The sequence below is a fragment of the Capsicum annuum genome, chromosome 3 (genome assembly GCF_002878395.1).
Source record: "Capsicum annuum cultivar UCD-10X-F1 chromosome 3, UCD10Xv1.1, whole genome shotgun sequence".
NCBI lineage: Eukaryota > Viridiplantae > Streptophyta > Magnoliopsida > Solanales > Solanaceae > Capsicum > Capsicum annuum.
Genome location: NC_061113.1, coordinates 54,617,489 through 54,623,045, shown reverse-complemented (window position 1 = coordinate 54,623,045; position 5,557 = coordinate 54,617,489). Strand labels below are relative to the sequence as shown.

The following is a 5,557-nucleotide window of genomic DNA, read 5'->3' as shown; positions in this document are numbered from 1 at the left end:
TCTTCACATACCTACTATGAAAGTGTCCCCTTCATTTCTTCCACAACTCATTCATCCATCCAAAGATATGATCTCAATGATTATTCATGTCATTACTCTCAAATTTATCCTACAATAATAAATACGCAACATCAAATAGAACAAAATAAAAAAAAGGTCCAAATTCCCATTCATACAATTGACTACATTTGTTACCTGAATAGCTGCCCACATGTGATCCAATTTTTTCTTCTTAATATCACTCAACAATGATATGCCCAATGGATACATGTTACTTTCATGAATTAACTTTCCTAAATGTCTCAAAAATAGATTGCTATTTCTTCCAACCATTCTATTATTACAAAAGTTTACTTTCAGCTTCTGACCAACTTTAAGTGATGCAAATTCCTTGCACTTGTTTCTCCCTCCAACTCTTTTTACCTTTCTAGAATTAGATGATCCAACAACTGCATAATTTATTAAGAACTATACTAACAAAATTCAATTAAATAAATTTAATAATACATGAATTCTAAAATCTCATACCTATTTCAATAGTTTGAGAGGGTTTCAGAACTTGATCAATGGACAGAGGCAATAAAATATTGGTTTGCATGTTATCTTTCCCAAGAATCAAAGAATTATTATCTATTGATTACATTCCTTGATTAGTTCCCACATTATTCTGAAAACCCCCTAACAAGGATCACGAAGATCTAGGTATTAGATCTCACATTATTCATAGAATCCCCTAACAAGAAGAAAACGTTTGTATGATGTGATGAAAGTTGACAAATACTGAGTAGATTTTGAAAAAACTTTTAGAAATACCTATATTGTGCATGATGCGATGAATGTGGAGAAATACTCAACAGATTTGGAAAAGCTTACTTTTTTCAACCTCGTTGGTGCATTGCTTAACTCGATTAGTAGATGGAGGAAATGGAGTATGAACTTGCATATATGCTTTCTCAAGAACCAAGGAGTTCTTATATTGCTCTCAATCTTTGACTCAATGACATGGTAAAATTTTTAAGTCCTTCTGGTCCCATCCTAATAGCACCAAGAGAAAGCAAATCATATTACTAATACTTAAGTTATATATGCAATCAAAAAACTCAATAGACTTGAAAAAAACTTACTTGTTTCAACCTCTTTAGTGAATTTCTTAAGTTAATTAGTAGATGGAGAAAATGGAGTATGAACTTGCATATACTCATTCTCACGAAACACGGAGTGCTTATGTATAGTTTCCATTCCTTAACTAGAAGACATGGTAAAGTTTTTAAGTCCTTATTCTGGTCCCTTCTGAATAGCAGCTAGAGAAAGCAAATCATATTACTAATACTTAAGTTATATATGCAATAAAAAACTCAATAGATTTGAAAAAAAAACTTACTTGTTTCAACCATTTTGGTGCATTGCTTAACTTGATTAGTTGATGGAGAAAATGGAGTATTAACTTTCATATACTCATTATCACGAACCATAGAGTTCTTATGTACCGTTCTCTTAGTGAATTCATCGATGAAATCAGTGACTCTTTGTAAATGTTATGAGTACCCTACTTTTGTAATTATATAGATGTTTTGATCTTATCATTGCTTCACTTTTGCTGTCTATTACAGTGTTATTTAGTATTAATAGAAATTGGTGGTACTGTACTCACCTTAACTATTAATGTTTCCAACTATCCAACTTGTCTTATTTATTGCTGGCTTGTAAAACATATTTTGTACTTGTGTAGGTTGTGGAATATGAAAGTACACATGCAGTATTGATAAGTAAGATAACCTAAAGATTTTCAGTCAGGACCACTTTATTCATGCATATTTATTTTTACATACCTAATTAACATCACAATGATTAACAACATTTTTTTTGGTGAATATGATTAAGAAAATTTTCTTTAAACTTTCATTTTTTTTATTTTTATTAGATTTGAGCAGGACAAAGAACCAAATTAGGAAGCAGTTTTTGAGGCAGCTGCTTCTGCCCCATCTGATGAATCTGCTGCAGACAGTATGTAACTTAACTAAAGATTCCTTTTCCTTTTGAGTCAATATTTTCTAGATAAGTCAAAAGTCTTATAAAACATAAATCTAGTCTAAAATATGTATAATTGGAGTATGTGGCTCAACCACAATTATATATCAAGTCAGTGCATCTCTCTACACAAAGGGGAATTCACTATTTATACATGGAAAAAAGGATCTTATTAATAATCATGCTCAGTATTCTATGATGATCTCATAATTCTTACACTGAGTCTGCTGACTATGTTTCTTCTTTGTATTCAAATTTGATCTTTCTTTGTATTTAAGACTATTTCTTATTTTAGGTGTGGAATATGACTAATCCTAAAGCATTGCTTGGCTCATGATGTCAAGAAGGGGTTATGGAGTGTGTCATACTAGCTTTAAGTAATTCCTTGCCCTTTATACATTTTGACCTAAGGTTTTCTTGAGCTAGTCGAAGAGAAAGGTAAGATCAATTATATACCAAAATAGTACTTTTAATGAGCTTTCTCCTAGATATTTGGTTATGTTGATATTTGAAACGGTTTAGGTCACCAATGATATTGATAATCTTTGAGCAATAGGTATATGTAAATCATCCGATGAAAAGGAGGATTGGCAGGGAGTAGGATACATGATGGCTTCTTCCATTTTTTTCTTGAATATTTTAAATTAGGTTTATCCAACGTCCAATAGGATCCCCCTGAACAACATATCTAACAATTTTCTCTTGAGCACTCTCTCTAATGGAACTCTCTCTTGGAGTATGGTCATCAAAATCTAGAACTAGGTATCACCTTTTCTCTTTCATTACTCCCCCCCTTGAAGAGGTAATTGAGTTCTATTGAAGTAAGGTTTAGATTCTCTAAAAGCAATATCCATACTGATAGAATACTTCATTGATGGAGGATGGTAACACTGATAACCTTTTTGTGTTGGTGAATGCCAACAAACACACATTTAAGGGCCCTCGACCCTCGGATCTAGATTCCCTGCATTCCTATTATGAACAAAAAAAACATATCCAAACACCTTTGGAGGAACAATATAGATATTATTCCCTCTTAAAATCTCTGAAGGACTATTAGAGTTGAGTGATTTGAGAGGCATTCTATTGATAAGATAAGCAGCTGCTAGAATTGCATCTCTCCAGTAAGGTTTTGAGAGATTCATAGTGAACTTAAGAGATATAGAAGATTCTAATAAATGTCTATTTTTCCATTTAGCCATTCCATCTAGTGCACTAGTGTTAGGACGACTAGTCGGTGGATGACCCCATTTGAACCCGAATAAGTACCAAATTGGTGATCCATAAATTCTGTGCCATCTCAGTTCTCAAATTTTTATCTTAGCATCAAACTGAGTGAAAACCATCTTATGAATAAATTAAAATCAAGAAAATACATCACTTTTATCTCTTACCAGATACACCCAAGTCATCCTAGTGCAACAATCAACAAAAGTGAAAAACCATTGATTACCGGATAAAGAAATAGTTTGAGTAGACCCCAAACATTGGAATGGACAATCATGAATAGAATTGTTCTTTTATTATTGCTGGACAGATAAGGGTTTCAACTATATTTTGCATACTCACAAGCATCACAAATAAAGAATTACCCTCATTCCTCGAAAACAAACTGGGATATAATTTTTCTATGATAAAAAAAGATAAATGCCCAATCGTCTTTGCCAGCATATTATTTCTTCATCGACATTTTTATTTTCTCCAAAAAAAGCCTTCCCATTGAATATCACCTTGAATTCTTTTGTATATATATAATCCATCATGCATTCTACCACTGCCAATTCTCTTCCTTGTTTAAAGATCTTGAAAGACACAATGATTAGGAAAAAACTTAATTTTGCAGGTTAGATCTTTGGTGATGGCACGAACTGCTAAAAGATTAGTTGGAAATTTAGGGACATAAAGAACAAAAGATAGCTTTATATTGGGAGAACAACAAACAGAACCTATTCCAGCTACCGGGGAAGAGGATCATCGGCTATTCTTACAGTGTCTTTTTTTTAGACATAGAAAGCAGTTAAAAAGTTCTTTAGAAGAACATATCATGTGTCTATTTGCACCAGAAGAAGAGTCATGTTGGGACAGAAGGGTCTTGAGAAGCTTGATTCACTAGGAGAAAGAGAATTAGCATAGGCTGTCTCTAAAAAATTTGCATAATGTTAATAGTTTTTTGCGGGTGCATCAAACAATATTCCACTACATAGAGAGGTAACTTGAACATCTAGACTGAGTGAAAAAATAGAACCATTATTAAAATCTAATTAGTTGTGTAATTATTTTCAGATGACCTTGTCGTTAATACCAAGGTATCCTAATCCTAAACAACTAGAAATCAATAGAAATGAATCTAAAACATGACAGGAAATGTATGAAATAGCTATCACTCCTTCCTTGTGTTGTGATATTTGGCATGCTTATATAACATTTACTTTCACATTTACCTTATAAGCAGCCATCTTAATTCCAATATTCATTTTAGGTGGCAAGACAGAACATGATGTATAGCAAGAAAGACTAGCATTAACTGCTTCCAAATGCCTTTGCACTATCCAAGGTATACCAAAAAGACTGCCAACATATACCTGAGTGGATGATTGACAAAAGTACTAAAGTATCAAAGAGGACTACCATTTCACTATATCTTACCAGCCAACTTTTGCTGACAAAAGTACATGAGTAGCTCTGTTTAGAATAGGTACTAAAGTATCTGTCACCACTCACCTCACTTTTTGAGTACTGTTTCCTACTAATCATTTGTAAATATATGCAAACATAATGTTGATAATTTTTTGCAGGTGCATCAAACAATATTCCACTACATAGAGAGGTAACTTGATCATCCAGACTGACTAGAAAAATAGAACCAGCATTAAAAGCTAATTAGTTGTCTAATTGTTTTCAGTTGACCTTGCCGTTAGTGCCAAGGTACCCTAATCCTAAACAACTAGAAAGTCAATCAAAAGAGAGTAATAAGGCGAGCCACTATTGACTTATTTGATCAAGGGGTTCAAAGTCAGTAACAAAGCAGATGAAGGTTTGCCAATTGTTGTATACAGATGATACAGTGAAATTTTGTAAGGCAAAGGTAGATCAAATCAATTTTATTTGGTTAATACTGATTGCTTTTTAAGTAATTTTTGGATTGAAGGTCAACTGGAGTAAAAGTAGTCTTTTTCCATAAAACATGGCAAAAAATTTTACAGAAACCTTCTTTGGCATATTCAGTAGATTATCACCTACATCAAGGACTTCAAAAAGATAATTATCAAAAACAATTTGATTTGAAAAACTTACTTGTTTCTACTTCTTGTATATATTGCTTAACTAGATCATTAGGTTGATAAAATGAACTCTTAGTTAGAGTTTTATCTTTGGTTGTCAAAGATTTAAGCCATAGTCCTCATCCCTTTCCAATTGCCCCAGGTGAGTAGAAAGTATATCTGATGGTACTTTTCATAGCTGATCCATCCTCATTTTCAGTCTTCATATTGAACCTACAAAAAGAGTCCAAAGTAAAAAAATAGTAAGA

General features: G+C 32.7%; 1 long non-coding RNA gene across 1 annotated transcript; it reads left to right on the top strand.

Annotated features, from left to right (window-relative positions):
* Positions 1–4,511: 4,511 nt before the first annotated feature.
* Positions 4,512–5,056, top strand: LOC124897283. The gene is made up of 3 exons (XR_007054019.1): positions 4,512–4,723; positions 4,824–4,855; positions 4,931–5,056. It is a non-coding gene; the product is annotated as an uncharacterized LOC124897283 (long non-coding RNA).
* The last annotated feature ends 501 nt before the right edge of the window (positions 5,057–5,557 follow it).